The sequence below is a fragment of the Narcine bancroftii genome, chromosome 1 (genome assembly GCF_036971445.1).
Source record: "Narcine bancroftii isolate sNarBan1 chromosome 1, sNarBan1.hap1, whole genome shotgun sequence".
Lineage (NCBI taxonomy): Eukaryota > Metazoa > Chordata > Chondrichthyes > Torpediniformes > Narcinidae > Narcine > Narcine bancroftii.
The window spans coordinates 138,071,507-138,097,453 of NC_091469.1; the positions used below are offsets into that span (position 1 = coordinate 138,071,507).

General features: G+C 41.0%; 1 protein-coding gene across 10 annotated transcripts in view; it reads right to left on the reverse strand.

Moving 5' to 3' along the window:
• Positions 1 to 25,947, reverse strand: part of LOC138764513 (teneurin-3) — a 4,541,667-nt gene that overhangs the window by 3,812,447 nt on the left and 703,273 nt on the right. For all 10 annotated transcript variants that reach the window (XM_069940598.1, XM_069940580.1, XM_069940589.1 and 7 more), the window contains one exon: positions 5,737 to 5,818. The gene's annotated coding sequence lies outside the window, so the exon portion shown is untranslated. The remainder of the gene's footprint in view (positions 1 to 5,736; positions 5,819 to 25,947) is intronic.

The following is a 25,947-nucleotide window of genomic DNA, read 5'->3' on the forward strand; positions in this document are numbered from 1 at the left end:
GTTGTTCAATTGCCTTATATGTCTCTTCCCAGGTGAGGACCTCATCCAGCTCTAGCCTTAGGTGCTGTTGAGGGAGCTGGAGCAGGGCGGATTCTTTGACTGATCGGTTGGCACTGAAAAGAGATTGGAAGTGTTCTGACCATTGGTTGAGGATGGAGATCTTGTCGCTGAGGAGGACTTTGCCGTCTGAGCTGCGCAGCGGGCATTGAACTTGAGGTGAGGGGCCGTACACAGCCTTTGGAGCCTCGTAAAAACTCCTGAAGTCGCCAATGTCCACGCTGAGCTGGGTTCGTTTGGCGAGGCTAGTCCACACTCATTTTGGATCTCCCGGAGTTTGCGCTGAAGATGGCTGTATGCGCGATGGAAGGCTTGTTTCTTCTCTGGCCAGGACGGCTTTATAAGGTGAGCCTGGTGGGCAGCTCGCTTCTTTGCCAGCAGCTCCTGGATTTCCTGGCTGTTTTCGTCGAACCAGTCCTTGTTTTTCCTGGAGGAGAAGCCCAGTACCTCTTCAGTGGATTGCAGTATGGTAGTCTTCAACTGATCCCAGAGGGTTTCAGGGGACGAGTCCGTGAGGCGGATTGCATCCTCGAGCTTTGCTTTGAGGTTTGCCTGGAAGTTTCCTCTCACTTCATCTGACTGCAGGTTTCCAACATTGAACCTCTTTCTGGGGGCTTTACTGTTCCTGGGCTTTGGCTTGAAGTGAAGGTTGAGCTTGCAGCGAACCAGCCGGTGGTCAGTGTGGCATTCCGCGCTGGGCATGACCCTGGTGTGGAGCACATCTCGTTTGTCTCTTTCTCGCACCAGGACGTAGTCCAGGAGGTGCCAGTGTTTGGATCGGGGATGCATCCAGGTAGTCTTCAGGCTGTCCCTCTGCTGAAAAAGGGTGTTTGTAATGACAAGCCGCTGTTTTGCACGGAGCTCCAACAGGAGGTGCCCATTGTCGTTGCACTTGCCGTTGTCCATGCTAGCCCAGGATTCCTGGCCAGGTTTCTGAGTCTTTGCCGACGCGAGCGTTGAAGTCGCCAAGGATGACAACCTTTTCAGCTGTAGGACTCCTCTTAGAATTCGAAGAAATAAATTGACTTTCTAAATATGGAGTGCAGTTCAATGGTTAGAATGGATGCACACCAACGTTAAGGGCGTTAAACATATTAATATGCCATGCAGTGAGTGGTTGGGAGCTGGAGTTCACTACCAATGGTGGCAGTTGTAGCGATCAAAGGGTAGCTGAGATTTTTAAAGGCTGGAACCAGTACCAGATGGATTCTCCCAACGTAAAACCAGTATGGACTTGATGGGCAAAAGACCCTCTTTCTGTTTTTTTTTTAAAAAAGCATTGTCCTTAAGATTTGGGAACTGTATATGGAATTCATTAACAAAAGTCCATCCACATCACCCACTCCTCTCAATTAATAATTAGAAGATACAAAATTATATTAGGAAAATATGAATAGTGATTAATTTATCATTTTCTTTCTTGGGGGAGAAAAATTAATTTTTTGTATAATCTTGTTTTGAATAGTATTATAATGTGCTATTTATATATAACTGAATAATTGTTTGTCATTGATACAAGTGATAAATAAAATGTTCCAAAAAAAAGCATTGTCCTTACTTGCTGAAAGAATTGGATTCCTCATTTAATTGCAGCCTTCCACTTTTAACAAACACATCGATAGTAACTGAATGATAAAATCACCATCGACAGTTCAAACAACTTAATATTGATTGGGCACCTTAACATCAATGATGCTTTGGGAAATGCTTGATTTGAACAGGTTTGATGTATATAGCAGGAGTATTTACTATGTAGAAACACTACGAGCCCCTCACTCACCAGATAGCACCGCAATCACCCTGATCACTGTGTGTTGGTCAGAGAACTCCACCAACGCTGCCTGGGCTGAGGAGTGGAGCATGCACACGTCCCCGTCCAAGAGGCAAATTTCAACCTGAGTCAGTCTCCGGCAGTGAAACTGTAGTGAGGATATAGGGCACGGAGAGGGAAGGAGTCGCCTGGCCCCAACAACGTTGAATTGCTACACTTGCGCCCAATGCGGAAACATACGGACCCCAGGATGACTCAAAGTCAAAGGCCAGACTGCCTAACCTAAAACCAGACATCTGGTCACCCTGACTGCGCCTCTCTGACATCTGCACTCTAGGCGGCTGCATGGTTCTCCTAATGACGGCACAGGCCCTGCTCGTGGCCCATGCCTTTGTAAGTTGTCATTTCTCCATGATCCTTGGAGCTATCATATCGTGCCAGTGCTGAGAGAATCAGAAATGTTGACTATACATTTCTGTTTAGATAGCAGTAGTCTATCTAGCCTTTTATATAACATTCTCATTTTATTTTTTATTTTTCAACCTCAGCCAATAAAATAAATATGCTGCATGCATCTTTAACCACCATATTCATACATGTTGCCTGTGTAAGATCTGTGAACATCTCCTCATTTCTCTGTGCCACTATCAAAGAACCTTGCAATGCACCAGTCCCATCTAATTTCAAGCAAAATTGGTGCTGCAGCCCACCCTTTGTGGTGTAATTCTTGTCACTTGTTTGGAATGATCATCCCCTATTGGGTTTACAGGGCTAGCCTGTAACAAAAAATAAACTTCACATGGCTTGATAGTGCAGACAGATTTTCTGGTGGCACTGGGGTAGTTTATGGTTTGGGTCAAAGGAGTGTGGCGAGGTTCATGAACCTGATAGCTGTTGGAAAAAAAAAACTGTTCTTGACTTGAAGAAGACAGACTTCAGGCTTTTCTACCTCCTGGCTGAAGGTAGCAGCAAGAAGAGATTGTGTCCAGGTGGATGGAGGTTCTTTATGATGTCCTTGAAGTAATTCCTCACATATTTTCCTTCAAAGGGCAGGAGATTTTGGCTCCCTGGTTTGCTACTTTATGCAACCTTTACTCTGGGCGCTTGGATTTCTGAACGAAAAATACTCTCCAAGCATTCCCTTCCATCTTCCTGTCTACCTGTGGCAATTTTTTACTTCCTTACTGATGACTCTGCCTTCATTGAATCTGCTTTCACTGTCCCTTAGTAGAAAAGAGCTCCAAAGACTCAGGACCTTCTGCAAAGACAACTTTCATCTCTATCTGTCTCAATAGGGAGACCCCGTATTTTAAGGTAATCAATAAATCTGTAGATGCTGGGGTCTAGTGCAGTGCACAAATCCGCTAGATAAAGTCAGCAGGTCATGCAGCCTTCCCTCATTTTAAACAGTGACCCCTTTCCCTAGATTGTCCTTCATATCAGGACCCCCTAAAGGAAGGAAATGCAATCCTGAACCTTCAATGCTGAGAAGGAAAAAAGGACAGTAGATGTTGAGGAACACAAGCAACTCCACATCTTCTCCACTTCTCCCCTCTCCGCCTTCCATAGAGACCGTTCCCTCCATGATTCCCTCATCCGCTCATCCCTTCCTACAAATTACCTCCTTGGCACCTTCACCTATGACCACAAGAAGTGCCGCACTTGTGCCCACACTTTGTCCATAACCACCTTTCAGAACCCCAAATATAGCAACATTTCACTTGTGAATCTGCAGTTGCCATCTACTACAACCAGTGTTCCAGTTGTGGCCTTCTCTACTGGACACAGTCTGGGAGGTTGCTTCACTGACCACTGCATCAATGAGAGGGATCTCCTAGTGGCCAACCATTTTAATTCTGCGCCCCAATCCCATGCTGACCAGTCTATTCATGGCATCATGCACTACTAAAGCAAGACCACCTGAAAATTGGAGGAGCAAAATCAAAATATTTTATCTGAACTCTCTCCACCTCGATGGTATTAACATTAACATTTCCAGTTTCTCCTAAACTACTCCCAGCTCCACCTTTCTTCCCTATCCCTCTGTTTCCTTTCATCCAGCTCTCCACCTGTGACAGATTATGCTGTGTTTGTATTGTATATAGATATGTTTGGAGAGTGCCCAAGAGACTTCATTAATGGATTGTTGTTTACAAAAGTGCAACAGATGAAATAACTTGTCAGATCCACAGATTGTCTGGAATGGAACTTGCTGTTCTAGGAGGCTCATGTGGTTTTGCAAACAGAGAGAATCAAACATGTTTTCACTCTGTGGGAGAGAGAGAGAGTGAGTGAGAGAGAGAGAGAGAGAGAAAGAGAGAGAGAGAGAGAGAGAAAGAGAGAGAGAGAGATCAGTTCAGCAACAACTGTTGGGACTGGAACAGGACAAGCTGGCAAGCTTGTGGAAAACCCCATTTGGAAGATGGGTTGTGAGTGCTTAGATCAGCCTGGTCAAAGTCCTTGAGATTCATGCAAGAAGAGAGGACTGGCTGTCCAATGTTTCACTTGAAATAAGAGAAACTAAAAGGACATCTATGGTGACCTACAAGAATGAGGCTATCATCTGGAGAACCCTGAGGGGGAAAGTTCCTTCGGCTAGACACTGAAGTGGCTGATTAAAAAGGAATCAGTTGTGGATGTCCAGCATATAACAAATCTCTCTCTGAAAACCTTCCTGAACGGTAACCATTTACCTTTCAAGCACCAAAGCCTGGTGAACTTTATAAATGTTAAATTCCGTGCACAGTCTAAGAATTGCCTGCAACCAGTGGACTTGGAGGAATGAGAAGTGAGATTGGACTGTGAACCAAAGAACTTTTCTGAATGTACACATACATTCCATACACACGTGTGCTTAGAATTAGAAGGGGGTTAAGATAAAGTTTGATTCTGTTTTCATGTTTAAAGATAATTAAAAACAACTTTTGTTTAAGTAACCATTTGTCTTGGTGAATATCTATTGCTGCTGGGCTTTGGGGTCCTCTGGGCTCATAACACACCTTTTTCCTTCTACATTCACAGAGCCATCCCTCCTTCCCCCATTTGCTGTTGTGCCCACCCTCCGTTATCCACATATTACTGCTTGCCTCTGGTCTTGTGTTTCACCCCCTGCACCTTTGCCCCCGCCATTTTATTGCCTCCACTTTGCTCACACCTCAATGAAGGGCTCAACCATAAATTGTTGGTTATTTATCTTTATCTTTGCTACATAAAGAAGGCTGTGTGACCTGCTGAGTTTGTCCAGCATTGTTTTTATTACAAACAACTCAATGTTTTTCACTAAGTTATGGGTATACTAATTAAAAATATATCACCATTCCTTTAATCCCATATGTTCAAGGTTTTAGAGCACTTTGTCCACAGCACTGTGGCAACAAGTTCACTGCACTAACAGCCACAGGTTCAAGTTCACAATGCGCAATTGAGTGCGTCACTGCTTAACTAACCCAGGTTTAATCCTGACCTTATCTGCGTGAAATTTGCACATTCACTCTCTGACCCAATGGGTTTCCCGAGGGTGCTCCAGTTTCAACACACATCCCAAAGATGACTGTGTGGGTGGGTTAGTTGGCAACAGAAACTTCCCCCAAATGTGCAATTCATTGATAGAATCTGAGGCGAGTAGATGAGAATTAGGGGAATTTGACAGGAAGGGGTTCCTCTTTGAGCCAGTATAGACTTGATGGGCCGAAATAACCACTGTCTATTTCGCAAGGAAACAGGTCAAAGCCACCTTCCTAAGGACAACAAGTGATAGCTCGACCAACGATGTATTATTCATCCAATGCATAGAAATTGGAAAAAAAAGATTTTTATCATTTTAAAAGATCTGAGCTCAATTTATTTTTGGTGCTTTGTGAAGAAAAAACAATGACAAGTATTGATTTACTGCTGTTTTTTTTACTCACAGCATGTTAAGTTGAGCAGAAATATGGAGTTGCATGCTGTCAATCGGAGGTTCTTCATAGAATGTGGCAGAGGATTTTATTCCTGAATTAAAAAAAACATTAAAAAAAAACATTGAAATCTAACATATACACTGATCTCTCAATTCTATTGCTAAATATAAGGTGTAACAACTAACCTCAGTGGAGCAATCAAGACTAAGGATTTTGCAATAAGCATCATCAGGAGGCAAAAGCAGGTGAGGTTTTTATTCAGTATAATATATGGCAATTTCTGGAATTACAGATGCCTAATCTTTTATCTGGAATTCCAAAAACTGGCAACCTCCAAAACCTGGCACTTTTTTTTGGTCAATAATGTCACACATAAAAGGTTAGGCGCTGTACCAAGTTGAAAATCAGGTTACCATAACACCTACCCTGTAGAACAAAGAATAAACATTCTACACACTATGTTGTGGTCCAACATTCACCTGATAAGAGACACAGCCTTAAGTGTGGAGATATAACGATGTGATATCTATCTATTCAGGAGTAAGAGAAATGTTTATTCATTTGGTCAGTCATAACTGCCAACAAGCAACCACTAAATTACTGAAATAAATTCCATCTTTTCTCCAAAAATTTATTATTGGTGAAAATTAAAATTAATTTGTCTAAAAGGTATTTATATTTTACATTCCCATTTTACAATGGGTGAACGATTCTGCTTCATAGTCTCGTGGTTTACACTCTGTAAGGCCAATCCAAGGGTAGATTTGATTAGCGGAGATTTTAAAAACTTCAAGTCAGAAGCAAACAAGCATCCCATCCATACAGTTTATGAGGAGTTGGTCAATCCGACTCCTTGCAGCAAAGGATTTACTGTACATAGATCTTACATATATTAGTGGACTCAAAACCAGGATGTAATAGCATTGCCCTAACCACTACACTAACTGTGTTGTATTATATTTTAACAAAGTGATTGATTTTTAAATAAAATTGGGGAAATGCTGAAAATCCACACTCTAGCCATAACATTCATCCTTCTTTGCAGCTCGTGAAACATAGATCTTTTTTCTTTTAAACTTGAAGTTCTGCCAATATCCAAATATGACAATAGGAGCAGCAGATCTCTAATTTCTATAACATATCAGTCTGGATTTGTGGAGAAAAAGCAGTACAATGAGCATAGTAGTTAGTACCATGCTGTTATAGCGCCAAAGACCGGGACCGGGGTTCGAATTCCACGCTGTCTGTAAAGAGTTTGTACATTCTCCCCATGTCTGCGTGGGTTTCCTCCAGGGTGCTCAGATTTCCTCCTACTGTTCAAAAACATATCAGAGTGTAGGTCAAATGGAAGCATTTGGGCATCGTGGGCTGAAAGGGCCTGTTACATGTCGTATGACTAAAAACTGGACCATTTCAACATAACCCAAGCTTCTTATTGCCACTGTGATTTTAAGTGACAGCGTGGTTTTCAAGTTCCTGGTCTCACTGCTAAAGTGTCACTTTGAGCTCCGAAGCAATGATCGGACCTCAGGAGATTGAAATTTGGTTGTTTTGGAAGCTATTTCCAGATGTCATGTGCACAGAGGGCAATTTGGATAGTTCATCGTTGAGGCCATAATTTCCATGTTAATGTAAATTCTGTTTGGACAGATGGTCATTTGACCTTGAACTGATTGTGTACCTCTGCAAATGTTTAGAAATCTAAAACCTGCTGGTGTGTGCAATGTTCTTACCCAGAACTTCCTCATGTCACTATCTTTGAGCCATCAGCCGTGGCTAGCTCATTTTTCATCCTAATTGCCACTGTCAGAAACATTGATTTGAAATGTCAGCAGGTGAGGGGATTGGAATACTGATCTCGAGAAATGGGTTTCAATTCCTCCATACGACCTAGGTCTTTGTTTGGAAATTAAGTAAATCTTCAGTTAGGAACCCTTGTAAATTATCATGTCCACGAAAGATTCTTCTTCTTTCTCTTTCTTCTTCTTCTTCTTTGGCTTGGCTTTGCGGACGAAGATTTATGGAGGGGGTAAATGTCCACGTCAGCTGCAGGCTCATTTGTGGCTGACAAGTCCGATGCGGGACAGGCAGACACGATTGCAGCGGTTGCAGGGGAAAATTGGTGGGTTGGGGTTGGGTGTTGGGTTTTTCCTCCTTTGCCTTTTGTCAGTGAGGTGGGCTCTGCGGTCTTCTTCAAAGGAGGTTGCTGCCCGCCAAACTGTGAGGCGCCAAGATGCACGGTTTGAGGCGATATCAGCCTACTGGCGGTGGCCAATGTGGCAGGCACCAAGAGATTTCTTTAGGCAGTCCAACTTTTGTTCTGTATGATAATGAGATCTAGCAAAGGAAGCCAACTTTTGTTCTGTATGATAAGGTTGAGCTATATAAACTGTAGAGACTGGGCAGTCGAGGTCAGTCTTGGGGAATAGCTCACTGTGCAGGTGACCTATGAACTAACGACTGATCCAGAGCTCTGTTAAGCTTTATTCTTGTGCTGTGTAATAAATTGACTGTTGAACCGAATACCTTCTCCTATCACTTCATTCAAAGAACACGCTGGACTCAGACCACACATAGTCTAAATTAAGAGTAAGGTAAAGCCAGAGTCCGACAATTTGGTGACCCGGACGTGAAGATTAAATTGCTATAAAAACTCATCTTGTCCACCAAGTCCTTCAGGTAAGAAAGCTGGTGGTCTCTATCCTATCTCAACCTATATGTGATCCCAGACACACAGTGATGGCTTTAATTGTCATCTGGTTCTAAAATGCTCCCATCAAGTTCATGGCCATAAGGAAAGGGCAGTGAATGGTCTCCATTGTTGATGGTGTTCCTAATATCAAACTGAATGCACAATGCCAGATGAGATTAGCCCGAGAATTAATAGGTAAAATAAATTTCCTTTCCATATTATTCACAGATCAATAAATTAGCATTGTAAAACAGGGGATCATTTCTTCAAAATGACTTTTCCTAAAGTTTCGTATGTTATGAAATTAATCCACTGTTCTCATTCATCTTTTCCAATTTATGGTGGCTTTTCTGCATTTAAGAATCAATATCATCCTTGGGGAGTGCTCTAATTGAGAGAGAGAGAAAAAAAACTATTTGTATCTATGCCAAGTTGTCCAACTGTGCATGAAATGATTCAATAGATTTCCACTAATCAGTCACTTTTAAATTTACAAATACAATCAATGAGATGTATCAACAAGGGGCTACATTCATGTGCAACACATATTAAGGTGATATTCATCACCGTAATTGATGCAGACAGCTAAGCTTTATGAGTTAAAATGTGAACAAATTTAGTTTCTTTGTGTCCTTTATAGTCATTCAGCCATTAGTACTGACTTCATCCTTCCTCCAGCCAGAGAACAAATCCAAACAAATGGAGCAAGTGGAGATTATTCTTAATGACATGGGGTTTAAGGCCTGCAGCAATTGAGGTGAGAGATTTCAAAAAGCACCATTTCCCCGTGAATAATTCTTGAATTGGGCTAATTGTTGCATTGCAGATGCCCCAAGCTATTGGACCAGTTCCCAGCTGCTAGTCTGTCAAACAGTAAATATGGCAGTAGGATGGCAGCTCAAAACTGTCAACAAGTGACAGCCACATCGCATCAGTGTCCAAGCTATGATGAGGAAAGGAAAAGTGAGGCTAGGCCTCCAGTGACTTCTCCAGAAACAACTTGTAATGAGGCTCCCTCCGCTTTTGGAACATCTGATAGCACATCAATCTACCTCACAGTATATCTGCACCACAGACAAGCGCTGAAACTCAGTAAGGTCCAGAATCTATTCATCAGCTACAGAAGCATTTTGACTTAACAATGAAAATTATGGGCTTAACTGTGAAAATGAAGGAGATTTGGGCGAGGCCTAATGGGATACATTTATTCAAATACATTTAAGGAGGAATGTTTTTGCAATGAACTTTCGTAAACTTGTAATTCATCACTGGCAGAACCTGGCTGTGCAGATCGTCTCTGCAGGACATTCAATGAGCATTTTAAAAATTGAACCATTCAGTTCAGTGCAAGGTTAAAAGGAATCTGCAGGAATAAAACAAAAAGGTGGGAAATGATTTTTAACACATTCTCATTTATTCAATTGCTTTTAAATGATTAGACCTACTACTTAACAGAAGTCATTACCACTACTTTGAGCTAAGGATAAAAATAAGAAAATGGCACAATTTTCTTCATGTGCTGCTTTCATTCTGAAGGTGTTGGTAGTATCAGAATTTCTCAGGAGACTTGGAAATTGAGACACAAAAGATACAATCATACTTGTTCATCCCACATGTAGCTAAAGGCATTAATTAGAGTTTGACAGAGGACAGAAAATTTTAAATAATCCCCTTTAAGGACATTGGCAATCCACATGAATTAAAATCACTGAAAATTGTGACTTTGGTGTGAAATAATAGCTTACAAACAGGGTTTGGTTTTCAATTGATCATTTGCATTCAAGATCCGTTTTAAGATGGTGCTTTGATTCGAACAGAGAGGGAAGCTGTAATATTCCAAATTAATTTGCTGTATGTTAATAAGGTGAGGAAAACTTTTTTTTTCTGTAAAAGGAACAATTACACTCTGCAATACCGTGCTGGGTTAAAGTGGTGACAGATTTAATTATATCTTTCAGAGTTGGATCAGTGAAGCATGGGATAAGACCAAAAAAGTAAGGAAAACTGAATTACTACCATAAAACCCCTTGTATCTGGCACCTATGGCAATTGGTAGATGCCAGATAAGTGAATTTTCTGGCCTCTTGAGACTTTTGCAATACCAAACAGCTTAAAAGACACAAGTCAAAACTGTACTTACACTGAACAAATTTCACTTGCATGAATATATAAACATTAGAGCATTTTATTTTCAGTCATATTCTTTAAAAACATTTGACGGTCACTGCATCTGCAGCTTCTTCCCCCTCCACTTAACCACCCGCGAAATGAACAATAACATTCAAGATGATTAACCCTCCCCCCAAGTTTACAGATAAAGCCTCTGACTGGGGCAACTCTTACCATAGCAGAGATAAGGAGAAAATTTAATAGTCATCCCAACAGCAAACAGCATCAACCAGCTCTTCATCCTGAGGGTCTTCAGTTTATTCAAACACAACTTTAATTCAAACAGCTGCTATGAGCAAAGCACGACCAAGGCTGGCTGAATATTTGCTCCCATCTTCACTTCAGATTTTAAACTTATGCATTTTTGTATGTTATTTTATTCTTGCTTATTTTAATTAAAAAAAAAATCCTTGATATTTTTGCTGGTTGCTTGAGGTTGCCAATTGTTTGAATTCCAGATACCATCTGCTTTGCTGTCTCATATTAACCCAGCACAGACTTCTATAAGGTCTCCTATAATGTAACTAACTGTTTCTCATGAACATTAGAGGAAGTGGCATAGATTCTGAAAGGAGGAATGAAGATGCACTTCACAGATTGATGTAATTCACGGTGGGTGAATTTTAAATGAAGAGGCATTGTCTTAGTTTATTAGGAATGTAATATTATACCTGAGGAGCTTAAACAGCACTCACATTCCCCAAATGTCACCTTATCACCCTGATCCAGTTCCACTGTTACCCTCTGTCCTTTACCTGCTCCTGCTCTCACTTTATATCGTAACCACCTCCCCCCCACAAAATAAAGTCACTCCAGCTTTCCCACCTTCATTTGTCCAGTATTATTTCATCTCTTGGTGTCTTCTTTGCCCACCCCACTTCTTTTCTTATGCTTTGTCTCCCCTTCCTACTTGAAAGGTGTTCCAACCAAAAACACAGACTGACCATTTCTCTCCAGGAATTTTGCCTGACTCAGAGTCCCACCCAGCTTCTCACTGTTTGCTTAAGGATCTTGTGTTTACAAAGTGATGTTTGTTTAGGATTGAGATAAAACATAGTTTCTTCTCAGAGAGTTGCAGATTTTGAGTAAAAAAGAAAATCTGAAGATGTGGTGATTGTAGTGCAATGGATAAATATTGGGGAGATTTTGGTAAGATTAGTAGGTTACACACACATTTTAAAACAGATCTTATTTGAAAGACGGAAGAGTTCATATTCAATAACATTGCAGGATCTCTGGAGAATGTGATGCACATTACACAAGTAGGTGCTAATTGAAATGATGTCATGAATTGAATGGACTGGAGACATTCTGGCTGTTGGAAGCTCTTTTCAAGGGTTTTGACAGAGTTTTGGACAGAAAGGTCACTCCTGGATTTTGTTTACTTAAGGCAACAGCTTGACCAGGAGACTAACTCCTGTTGTTTGCTGAAGAAGGTGGGGGGTCTGCAAGTGAGAGAGTCAAATGGCAGTTGGAAGTTGAAGAAAGATAGAGAGAGATGAAGTGGAAACAAGTTCTCTCAGCTGGTGTGGGTGGCACTGAAAGCAGCTGAACAGTGTAAGCCAGGATAAGCTGGTTGAAACTGATGAGAAGCTCCAGAGCAGTGGATGGATGGAAGTGCTATCTGTCTGATGTTTCTCTTGGAATAAGTGGAACAGAAAGGAACTCTGTGGTGGCCTGAAAGAAGGAAGTTACCATCTGGAAAACCCTGATGGAGCAAGTTTCAACCACGAGACCCTGAAGTGACTAATGGTGGTACCTAAGTTGTAGAAATCCTGGAACAACAAATCTCTCTCTGCAAACCCTACAAGAACCTTCCTGAGCGGTAAGCCTTTACCTTTCGAGCACCAAAGCCTGGAGAACTTTATACATGTAAAATTCTGTGCACAGTATAAGAAGTGCCTGCATCCAGAGAACTTGGAAGAGGGAGAAGTGAGATTGAACCAAAGAACTTTTCTTAAATTTACACACACATTATATACACGTGCGCTTAGAATTAGAAGGGGATTAATTTGGGTTAGTTAAGTATAGAGATAAGTTAAAGTTTGGTTCTATTTTCCTGTCTAAAGTTGATTAAAAATAACTTTTGTTTTGAAAATCACTTGTCTTGCTGAATGTCTATTGCTGAAGGGTTTTGGGGTCCTTTGGGCTCATAACAGTAGTAAAAACACACAGGAATCCTGGAGGAACTCAGCAGGTCTTTCTCCATAGGAGACAAAGGCTGTGTAGCTCGTCGAATGACTCAAAGACTTGTTGACTCAAACCAAGGCTTTTATTAGCAAAAGACTGGAGCGTAGTACATCGAGGTCGACCAGTCCAGACTGACCTGGGTCTGGTTAGGTGCAGCCCTTTATGACCTGCCAGTAGGCGTGGCTACGGCTCTCAACCAATCCCTACTATTTGTATAAATATATACATTGGTGATACTATCCTGTACTATCACAGGCTGCTTTGGGTTGAAGTTTCAGGCCAGAGCCCTTCTTCCAGGAAGGCTGGCCGAGTTCCTCCAGTATTTCAGTGTGCAGATTTTGAGTAGTTGTTTAATTAAAACTTCTGGTTAACCCATTCCCACAATCACCAATGCTGAATGTTGTCAGCTAATATCTTCATGAAAGTTAAAAATTGTCTTGTGCTTAACTTTGGACCTAGATTTGAGATGGGAAATGCACAATCAGTGACTGTAGGATAAAAGGTGATATTAGATTTCTCAGTGTTTTAATGTAATATTTTATGATGTACACAGAAATAAATTATCTTCCATCTCAATTTGTAATCGGATACCTGCTAAATATTTAAAATCTGTGCTCCTGTGGCAGAACATTAAGATAACATAAATCCATTACCTTCCACATAAAATACAGAAAGATGTTCTCTCAAGTTTTATTTATAATTTTTTTCAGTCTTTGCAAATTACTGCCAAAGTCAGCATTTATTGCATGCCCCTAATTGCCCTTGAGAAGGAAAGGCATGTAGTGTTCTTGAACCACTGTAATTCCACAGTAGGGTTGGTCATGGAGTTCAGGGGAAGAGGAAGAATCGATTGAGTAACTTGGCACAGACTAAAAGTGCTGAAGCGGCCTGTTTCTGTGCTATAATATTCTACGGACTTACGGTTCTATGAATGACAGGATTACCTCAGGTTTATGATGGAAGGGTCGGGCCACATTGACCATAAGCTTTGAATCTGAGAATCAAGCTGTTGTTTGATGAATCCACAGTATGAACTATCTCGAGTTGGACATGTTTGTGAAGAAAACTTTGAAAGATCAAAAGTACTACATCCGACTATCCTTTCCAAATTCATTTGCATTAAATAATGGTAGGTTGACTGGTATTACCTTTTACTGCATATTTTATAAACATTTTAAATTTACAGATACATCTCGGCAACAGGCCCTTCCCTACCCATGAGCCCATTCCAACCAAATACATCAATTAACCTCCAACCCCCATACGTTTTTGAAGATGGCAGGAAACCACAGCACCCAATGGAAATCCACATAGGCATGGCGAGAATGTAAAAACCTGTGAAAGACAGTGCTCGATTTGATTCTGGTTCGCTGGTGCTGGAATAGCTTTGCACTAACCATGCCTTTCTATACTGGAACAACATCCATGAAAGGTAGCTGGCATCACCTGAACTCTGATGTTGCCTGTGTGGAGATTGCTTGTTCACCTTTGACAATGTGGATTATTGCTGTGCTCTCATTTCTGACCACCTTCCAAATTGGTGGTGGGGAGACAAAAACAAAACAACAACAGGGATTTGATGAGCATGTGAGCGAGAATATGTTACAGCAGTGCAGGGAAATAAGGGGGAAGGAAAATGGGACTGCTGGATTGCTCTGCTGGGAGTAAACATGAACCTGAGGGCTGAGTGGCCTTATTCTATATAAGCATAAGTGGTGATAACAGTTCAACTGACAGCTTCAACCAGTTTAAGAATCAAGCACATTTGATGGTTCAGAGTCACAATTTACCATCCTTTGCAGTCTGGTAAATTATCCTATAAAGACTGAAAGCGAACATTTTTTTGGACAATTTTGTGACCATCATTAGCTTGCTTCATCTTACAGTTCTAGTTTAACTGAATTTTCATGTTCATTAAAAAAGGGTTCAGTGATAAGTCCTCGAATAAATGAGCAGCCATTCAACTCAGAAGGTTGGAGAATTTTCTTCTCCCAGAAGATAATGCATCTTTGGAGTTATCCATCTATATGTTCAATGAGTCAATTCAAGATCGACACACTTTTTATCCCGTGATTCACGAGATTCATGTGGCCTATGGGAATGCCAGCCTCACTGGGGAGAGAGCAAGCAGTCATAGTTGGAGGGTGGGAAAGGCCTGAGTGCAGTGAGGATGAAGGCAGAAAAATAATAACAGGAGAGTCAAGAAAAAGAGATTAAAAATAAAACAAAAGTTTTGCAGACACCGTGGTTGAAGTAAAAAAAACCTATAATGCTGGAGAAACTCAGAAGGTCAAACAATGTACTTTATATAGCAAAGATAAAGATACATAACCAACAGTTTGGGTTTGATTCCTACATCAAGGTATAGAAAAATGTCGGCAGGCACCCAAACAAAATGGTGGTGGGGGAAGGAGCGCAGACACAAAGGCAGGAGGTAAAGTTGGATAAGGGAGGGAAGGCACAGCAGCAAGGAGGGGTGGCTCTGTGAATAGAGGGGGAAGGGTGTGGAGAACTAAAGGTAAGAAGACAAAGGGAAAAGAGAATGGAGGTTAGGTTAGCAGAGACCAGAGATGTCGATGTTAATGCCATCTGGTTGGAGAGCGTTGTTTCTCCAATTTGCTGGTAGTCTTGGTGGGATTGGACATGAGGCCATGTACAGAAATGTGAGTGGGATGCAGAATTGAAATGGTTGGTCACTGGGAAATCCTTGTCACTGATGCAGACAGAGCGAAGGTGCTCATTGAAGCGATCTCCCAATCTGTGTTCAGTCCTTCCAATGTAGAGAAGGCCACAAAGGGAGCAATAGATCACTCCCACGAATGGACAAGTGAAGCATTGCTTCACTTGAAAGGACTGTTTGGGGCAGGGCAGTGGTTACTGTGAAAACATGGGAAGTGGAGGAGCCAGATTTTTACAGAACAAACCCACTGTGATCCTGCCCTAAAGTTGTTTGCATAATGACTAGTTTATCTGTAGCAAGTTAATAGACAAATGGGGAGAATGAGAAGGAATTAGTACACCTGAGTGCTTTATATTTATCATGGACTCAATGAGCCACAGGGTCCTTTTCAGTGCTTTATGATATTTGTTATGGGATAAGTATTGGCCAGAACACCCTTGTGTTTCTTTGAAATATTTCCATTGTATCTTGAAGAGAAGACAGGATCCAGGTATAATCCATTAAACAGAAAGTTAACAAAATTATTGTGACACACAGAGGCCATTCAACCCTCAAGACTATTCCAGCTTTTTGTAGCAATCCATTTTGTAGCATGTTCTGTACTGAGCAGAAGACATCATGAATTTGGAGGCTTGAGTTTCTGGACCAATTCTTGAATGGAAAACCTTCTTTTAGATTGTTAGGACATTTTAGACCTAGAAGATTGATGGGTAGATCCTGAAGTAGCATATATTTGTAATATTTCTGTACTATGGTTGGAGGAAAAATGATAGATCAGTAGTTAAGTTGTTCAATTAGTACCCAGAGGCCAAGTGTATTGATCTGTATACAAGAGTTGAAATCCCTTTGTGGCAGCCAGAGAGTTTAAATACAAATAAATAAAACTGGAATTAAAAAGCTACCATGTCAGTGGTGATGCAGTGCTTAAACAATTTTAGTCTCCCAAAGGTCTGGACTGTCCATGACTTCTGACCCTTCAAAACATTTGACTGTTGACCAGACACAGTTTGGAGAAAATACTTATATCACCCTATCTCCTCAAAATAAACAAACATCAAGGAAACCTACCATAGAATCAGGCATTGTTCAACAATATATTTAATATTCCTGCATATTTAGTGCCAGTTATCAGAATAAATTGCAGAGTTTATTATAATAGAACACTGATTTAGGTATTCCTCCGTTAAGAGGAGGAAAGATTAAAACAAGAGGACATGAGTTAAGAATTAAGGGGCAGAGGTTTAGAGGTAACATGAGGGGGAACTTCTTTACTCAGAGAGTGGTAGCCGTGTGGAATGATCTTCTGGGAGAAATAGTGGCGGCGGAGTCAATTGTATTATTTAAGAAAAGGTTGGACAGGTCTATGGATGAGAAGAAGATGGAGGGTTATGGGCATTGTGCAGGGAGGTGGGACTAGAAAGGGGTGTTTGGTTCGGTGCGGACTAGAAGGGCCTAATGGCCTGTTTCCATGCTGTAATTGTTATGTTATGTTATGTTATGTTATATATAGTAAACCACTGTATACATGTTTTGGCTGTGTTAGTACTTGTTATAGTTCATCTGGACACGCCTCTTGCTGACTGTGTCTGTGGTTCCTCGCACAGACCCCTAAATAAAGGCAACTGTGCCACATCTCCATCCTCAGTCCAGGAGAGTCGACCAGATTATAATAAAAGCCTATAAGTTTCTATACAACTTTTGTCCTTTGAAGTAATTGATGTTACATCAGTATAACTGAGAGATATCACCAATAATAGAAATCCTTAACAGACATTATGTGAGCTGTTTATTGATATGGGACCAAATATTAAAGATACATTTTGGATGGGCAACATTTAAATCTTAGTCAAGATGAAATAAGTTTAAATTCCAATGGGCTATTGGAAAATTAAATTAAGAAAGCTTTAATATTCCAAGGAGAACTTTGAAATATTTTGCATCTTTGATATTATTCTTTTCCCTGACATAGAACATTTCAGCACAGAAAAGAGACCCTTTGACCTTTCTTCTCTGTGCTGGGCTATTATTCTGCCTAGTCCCACTGACCAGTCCATAGCCTTCCATACCCCTCCCATCCATGCAGCTGTGCCAATTTTTCTTAAATTTTAAAAATGAGCCTGCATCACCAGTTCAGCTGGCAGCTCATTCCACCCTACCACCACTTTCTGTTTGAAGAATTTCCCCCTAATGTTCCCCCTAAATTCCTTGCCTTTCACCCTTAACCCAGCCCTTTGGTTTGTGTCTCGTGTAACTTCAGTGGAAAAAGCCCTATCAAATTTGATACAATCTTCTCCATTTCTTCATCCAAAGGAAATTTAAAGGGATGATAATTGTGGATCGATTTTCAAACACTGGCCAGTAAAAATCTTGAAAACCTTTATTTCCCTCCCCCACCGCCCCCCATCCCCCCCCACCGCCCCCATCCCCCCCCCCCCCACATTGTAACACACCACACACAGGTGTTAAGGCCAGCTGTCCTCTATTCTGCTTAGTTGTTTCCTTCCTCTTCTCAACAACGTGGAAACAAAAGGAAAATGGAATTATTGTGACACACAGAGGCCATTCAACCCTCAAGAATATTCCAGCTTTTTGTAGCAATCCATTCACTCCATAACTCTCCGAATTATTTTCCCTAATGCTGATCTAATTCAATGTGAAAAAGTTGTCCCATTATAATCATCCCCTTGAACTACTGCCCACAAGCATGGCACAGTTAGCAATAGTTGGTCAGCTCAATGCTGTTACAGCGCCAGCAATCTGGACTGGGGTTCAAACAGAGCACTGTCACTAAGGAGTTTAAATATTCTCTCCATGTTTGTGTGGGTTTTCCTCAGGGGCTCTGGTTTCCTCCCACCGCTCATAACGTAATAGTGTTGTAGGTCAATTGGGTGGCACCGGTTTGTGGGCCTAAAAGGCCTGTTACCATGCAGTATGTCTAAATTTAAATTTGATTTAAAATTTTTAGAAAATTAAAACTCTCCTCCCTTTTCGAAAAGACTGACTTTATCTATGCCCTTCATGACTGTAAACCTCGTTCGGATAATCTCTCAGCCTCCTTTGCTGCAGGGAAAGAAACCTCAGTATTTCCCACATCTCCTTATAACTTACACAAATATAGGGAGCCAATCTATTCTGCTGGGCTACAGTAGCAGCAATAGCTAACCAAGTTTGTATGGATGGCCAGAGGCTTTTTTCCCCCCCCAGGGCTGAAATGGCTAGCACTAGTGGACATAGATTCAAAGTGCTTGTGAATAAGTACAGGGGGGATGTAAGAGGGTATTTACACAGAGAGTGGAAGATGCATCAAATGTGCTGCTGGCAATGGAGGTGGTGCAGTTCAAGGGACTATTACATCATATTGAATGTAAAAAGAATCTTAAGAAAGAAATTAGAAAAGCTAAAAGAAAGTGGCTATAGCAAGCAGGGTGAAATAGATCCAAAAGATTTCTACGAATATGTAAATAGCAAAAGGAAAGTGAGAGATAAAATTGGTCCAATAGAGAATCAGAAAGGACAAATGAGCGTGGAGCCAAAAGAGATGGGGGAGGTCTTGAACAATTTCTTTTCCTCAGTATTTACTGAGGAGAAGGATATTGAACTGTGCAGGGTAAAGGAAGCAAATGGGGGTAAATATGGAGACTATAGTGATTAAGAAAGAGGTAGTACTGGAGCTTTTGAAATATATAAAGGTGGATAAGTCTCCAGATCCTGACAGGATTTTCCTCAGGACCTTGAAAGAAGTTAGTAAGGAAATAGCGGAGGCTCTGGCAGTGATTTTTCAAATGTCATTAGAGACGGGTATAGTGCCGAAGGATTGGTGTGTTCCGCATGTAGTTCCTTTGTTTAAAAAGGGTTCGAGGAGCAAGCCTAGCAATTATTGGCCGGTGAGTTTGACATCTGTGGTAGGTAAATTGATGGGAAGTGTTCTTAGAGATAGTATATATAAGTATATGGAGAGACAGGGTCTGATCAGGGACACTCAACACGAATTTGTGCGTGGAAGGTCATGTTTGACCAATCTTGTTGAATTGTTTGAAGAGGTGACTAGGAATGTTGATGAGAGTAGAGCAGTGGATGTTGTCTATATGGACTTCAGTAAGCCCTTCAATAAGTTTCCGCATGGGAGGTTAATTAGGAAGGCTAAGTCCTTGGGTATTAATTTGGAGATAGTCAAATGGATTCAACAGTGGCTGGAAGGAAGGTGCCAGAGAGTAGTAGTAGATAATTGTTTGTCAGGATGGAGGCCAGTGACAAGCGGTGTACCTCAGGGTTCAGTTTTGGGACCGTTGTTGTTTGTCACATATATTAATGATCTGGTGGATGGGACGGTAAATTGGATTAATAAATATGCAGATGATACTAAAATAGGGGGAATTGTGGATGATGAAGAGGGTTTTCAAAGATAAAACTGCTTAGAGGAGTGGGCAGAAAGATGGCAGATGGAGATTAATGCTGATAAGTGTGAGGTGCTTCATTTTGGAAAGAATAATCAAAGCAAGACATAGGTGGTAAATTAGAGGGCATTGAAGAATGCAGTGGAGCAGAAAGATCTAGAAAAAATAGTGCATTGTTCCCTGAAGGTGGGAGCGCATGTGGATAGGGTGGTGAAGAAGGCCCTTAGTATGCTTGCCTATATTAATCAGTGCATAGAATATAGGAGTTGGGAAGTAATGATGAAACTGTACAAGGCATTGGTGAGGCCAAATTTAGAGTGCAGTTCTGGTCACCGATTTATAGGAAGGATATTAACAAGACAGAGAGGGTGCAGAGAAGATTTACAAAAATGTTGCCTGGGTTTCAGCATCTGGAATACAAGGAAATATTGAGCAAATTAGGTCTTTATTCCTTGGAATGTAAAAGGCTGAGAGGGGATTTGATTAAGATAATGAGAGGGATAGATAGAGTTGATGTGGAAAGGCTTTTCCCATTGAGAGTAGGAGAGATGAATACAAGAGGTCATGGGTTGAGAGTTGACAGGCAAAGGTTTAGGAGTAACATGAGGGGGAACTTCTTTACTCAGAGAGTGGTTACTGTGTGGAATGGACTTCCAGGAAAGGTGGTGGAGGCAGGGTTAATTTTGTCATTTAAGAAAGACTTGGATAAGTATATGGATGGGAGGGGGATGGAGGGATATGGGCAGAGTTCTGGTATATAGGATTAGAGGAGGGTACTTGGATCAGTGTGGACTAGAAGGGCCAAATTGGCCTGTTTCCGTGCTGTAATTGTAATATGGTTATAAATTTGGAACTGAGGAAAATGCTGTCGGGAAATTCCAGGCAGTTTTGAGAGTAGGTGGGCTGAAGGCTTGTCCTGTGCCTGCTGAATGTTATGTCCTATGTTAAGATATTGGCAATTAAGCAGATATTGTCCTTATCAAGTCTCTGTGCTTTCTGCTCAATACCCTTTCATCCTTTGAGCACAGATGTAGGTTCATTTCAGACAAAAATGAATGGCAATGATTTTGAATTAAAGACTACGTTTAACTATTGGTACTTGTTTTGAGAAATGCACTCACATCAAGGACACCCACATCAGATTACCATTCATTGTCTATAGCTACACCTTCATTGTACCAAACTCATCTCCAAACTATGTGACCTTGGTTTCAGCACCTGCCTCAGAAATTGGATCTATGATTATCCTGCACATTCTTCACAATTATACTCAACCCTGGAGCTCACAAGGCTATATGCTCAGTCCCCACTGTCTTGCAGTACACATGTTTGCATGGTAAAGCCACTCCTACTCCATCTATAAGTTTGCAGTTGACACCACCGTGTGGGCAGGATCTCCAAAAATGATATCAGCTATAGAAGTGTGCAACTTCATAACCTTAAAGAAGAACAGATTTCACTCTCTGATCCACATCAATAGTGCTGAGGTGGAGATAGTGGACAGCTTTAATTTCCGAGGGAATAAACATCTCCAGAATCAGAATTTATTGCCAGCTTAATTCAGATCAGAATGAACATACGTCATGAGATGTGTTCTGTGGCTGCGCGGCAGTGCAAAATAAAATTGCTTCAACTTACATTATTTTAAAATAAATATATTTGTGCAAAAAAGACAAACGAGATAGCGTCTATGGTTCATTATCCAATCAGAAATCTGATGGCAGAGGGAAAAGACCGTTTTTATACTATAGGGTGTGCCAAACAGGAACTGCTGAGGCAATTTGGCCTATGAGCAGTGATGGGAGTTCAAAGGCTTTTTTTTCCCCCTTAGAACAATAGTCTTGAACAGTTTCTACTCTCTCTGCCCTTTTCACTCATTTTTAAATGTCTTTGAGAGCATCCCTTAAGAATTAAAAAGCAGGTGTTATGAAAAAACAACATGCAGAAACTAATTAAAAACAAAAATAAAATAAACTGACGAAAAGCATACAACAGTTCCTTGTACTTAATTTTATAATTAAGATAGGCAAATGCAGAGATTTGAGGACAACCCTACTTGACTAACTTGGTCATGCTTGACCATGTAGAAGGAGGCCATTCAGCATATCAGGTTCATGCCAATTTTTTTTTACACAGAAATCCCATTTTACACTCACTTCTCTGTAACTTATTTTCTTACATGTGCCCATGAACTTCCCTTTGATTCCTCAGCTAACCCCTCTATATTTGGAGCAATTAACACAAGTCAGTTAACCTTAGTAATAGGGGATTACAGGGTTATGGGGAAAAAAAGGCATGTAGGTGGAGCTGAGACCTGATCAACTGCGATGTTATTCAACAGCAGAGCAGGCTCGATGGGCCAGATGTCCTATACTCCTGCTCTTATTTCAGATATAACCTACATTCAGCATGTCTTTGGGGGAAACTGGAGCAGGAAAGTGGTACGTGAGGGAATGTGCAAACGCCACACAGGAAATACACAGAATTGAATCTGAATTGCTCGCACAATCAGATGGCTACATTAGCTCCACCAGGCTGCCACCTGGCATGAAGTAGAACTGCTGGAAGCAAAGTCCATCTTGCAGCTCAACTGGGTGTGTGTGTGTGTGTGTGTGTGTGTGTATGGGGTGGGGGGGTGGGGGGGGGTGGTGGTCTGGTGTTTCACTGCAGATTTGATTGCAAGTTCAGCCATGGAACAGAAAGTCAGATGCATTGGCCCAGTTCCTGCTATGAACTCTGCAGAGTCACCATTTATGGATGTGAAACCCCTTGTCCAGCACTCATTGCAACATTTCCTTGAGATCCTTCATCTTGTTCTCAGGATTTTAAAAATTCAGCATGACACTTACTCAAGCAGGAGTGAATGTCATTTTCATGAAGGGGATATCTCCTCCTCCCCCTCCCATGTCCCATTCATGTGGTAAATCCCTTCAACTGAACCTTCAGGAATAGAAAAACATCCCATCAGCCTTCCCATTAATGGTCACCTTAAGGACAAACAGAAACCAGAATCATTCAAAGCAGTAGCTGTGCATTAGTATCCACCCATTCACCATCCAAGACAGGCCTAATGCAGGATCTATGCATAGTTAATGAGCCAAATCACGCTCTGTCCAATCGTATGTCTTCAGTGCAAAATCTATTCTTAAGTGAAAGTTTCAAGGCTGAAAATTATCACTGCTAATTGAAGCAAATGGATATAAACATGCACTTAATATTTCCCGGCTCATTTTTTTTTAACCTGAAGCAGAGGAATTAACAGTCTACTGTTCAGCCCCCAAAGCACATTCTGCCTTTCATACGCTGATAGCTGATCACCCCTCAATGCGATTTTCTCACCTTTGCTCAATGTCCCTCCAGGATAGAATCTCACAACACCTTTGCTCAATGTCCCTCCAGGATAGTATCTCACAAAACCAAACACAGAAATAAGCACCTCGACCTATTGAGTTCACCACCTTCTGGGAAAAGTAGCTCCTCTCTATCTCTGTCCTAAATCTACTACCCTGAATCCTGAGGCTATGTTCCCTAGTTCTAGTCTCCCCACTAATGGGAACAATTTCTTTATTGCACTCTTACTCATGTAAAAAGAAATGGACAACTAAGGTACAGTTAGTCGAGCTCCTGCCTCACAGCAAAACTCTGGGTTCAATCCTGACCTGTTTGAATATTCTCCCTGTACTGTATAGGTTTCCCTCCAACATTACAAAGATAATGCAGGTCATTATTTATTTGGCTTTTTAAAAAAAATTGTGTTTGGAAGAGTTGATAGAATAGTTTGATTCCCTGAAGCATAGAAGAATGAGGAGAGGTATACAATATTATGGGAGGTGTAGCTAGAGCCAAAGCAAGTAGGCTTTTTTTAAAACTGAGTTTGGGTGAAATACAAATCTCACAGAAGACATGGGTTAAGGGGAACATTTGGGTGAGATTCTTAAAAAAAAAGGTTGAACCTGGAGCAAGCCTCAGGCTCAATTTTGACATTTAAGAAAAATTTGGTAAGGTTCTTGGATAGGAGCAGCTTGGAGGGGTATGGACTGGATGCAGGTTCAGTGGAACCAGGCAGAATCATTGTTGGGCACAGAGTAGAAGCGCTGAAGGGCCTGTTTTCTGCTATAATATTCCATGATTCTAATTAAGGGAGAATAGGATTAATGGAAATGGGTGATGGATTGATTTGAAGTGACAAAGCATCTATGACTATATGATTCCAGAGATGGAGGACTCCCACTTACAAGGGTAGTCAAGAGACACACAGAAGTTTGAGAAATTTGATATAGGTGGGAGAAATAGTGAGAAGCTATCCAAATCTCAAAGTGGCCAAACAGCAGAGTGCACAGATTTCAAGTTCTTGACAATAGGCCTTGGTGCTTTGGCTTGTGATGGAGGAGAGGAAGTGATCAGAATTTGCAAACACCCTTTTAATTTATGATGTGTGTGCATTCACATAGAATTGAACATAAAAGAAATTTGCAGGGTTATGTGGAAAGAGAAGGGCCAAATTATTATGTTTTTTTCAGTTTCAAAGTATTTAGATCAGATGGAAATTTCAATAGCTTTTTTATTTATTCTTTTTCAAACTGTTTTCTCCAGATCTTCTCCAAAGGCAAGTTACTGGAAGCTTGCTGATCAAGGATTTTTCTTCCCCTAACACATCATGAGTTCTCACTGGTTGACATGATGATTGCATGGAGCTTGCTCAGTTACTCAACAAATCATCAGGAGATATTTTTGTTTCAAGTGAAGCAACATTTTACTTGTGAATCTGCAGGGGGCGTTTAATGTATCTGATACTCCCATTGTGGTTTCCTCTACACCAGAGAGATAGGGCATAAACTGGAAGGTCACTTTGTTGAGTACTTGGGCTCTGTCTGCCACAATACCCTTGATCTCCCGATGGCCACCCATTTCAATTCCCTGTCCGATTCCCTCATTAACATCCCTGTGCATGGGCTCATGAATGGGCAGATTGAGATCGCCTGCAAATTAGAGGAACAACACCTTATTTTCCATCTGAGGACCCTCCAACTAGATTGCATTAACATTGATTTTTCTGGGTTCCATTAACGTCCCTCAGCTTTCCTTCACCCTGTCACCTTTCACCCTGTCACCTTTCACCCAGCTCTGCCCCTTTCTCTCTCTCACTCCCCTCTGTCTCCTTTCGCAGAGCCAAAGTCAATTCTCACCTCTCCACATCATATCCAATTAACACTTTTTGTTGATCTGGACTCCTCCTCCAGCCAGACTTCAGTCTTTATTCTGATGTCTTCATAATGCTTATTCCTTGAAGAAAGACTCAGACTTGAAAGGTCAACATGTATCCTTACCTCCTATGGATGGTGGTGAAACTGGGTGAGTTCCTTCAGCATTTCTTTCAGGTTTTTAACTACAACCACAGTGCCTGTGGACTTTTGTGTTTCTCCAAGTATGAATGTTAGCCTGGAGTTCAGAGTCATAGAATATGTATTTATAAGCCTTATCAGAGGAAAGTGGATGGACATTAGTTTAAATGTAGTTGGAGTTCTGAAAATTAAAAAAAAAAGGTGGGCTTTTCTTGCAAAGCGTCATTGAAATGGAAACCTTCACCTTTTTAACTATTCAACTTGATTATTTTTTTAAATCCAAGCAGAAATGTTTTAACATTCTTGAACAACCTTTATCTTGTATTTGGTGAAAGAGGTGAAGGATTCATTTTTATACCTCACTATATTTACTTAAGGATTTTTATTTGAAGTATTTTGTGGTTCATTAATCAAACCCAGCAGAGAGTCTGAATCCCGTGGCATTCTTCCTTTCAAAAGCTGAAAATTGTTAAATCAAATCCTGTCATTTCAAAGTAAAACTCTAAAATGGTGGAAATGTACTGGAGCTCCATCATTTGAGAAAAGATCAAGATTGGGTGACAAAACTTGTCTAACCTTTTACTAGATGTTGACTCATTTTTTTTTTTGCATTCCATGATTCAGCAGAACCAAATGCTGAATAACTTGATGAATAATAAAGGTATTGAAGTTCGGAGCACTGAAGTAATCTTTCCTATGCTTGTTAAAAAGGAACAAGCCAACCCTTATTTCTTAGCATTTCAAGAGTCTAAG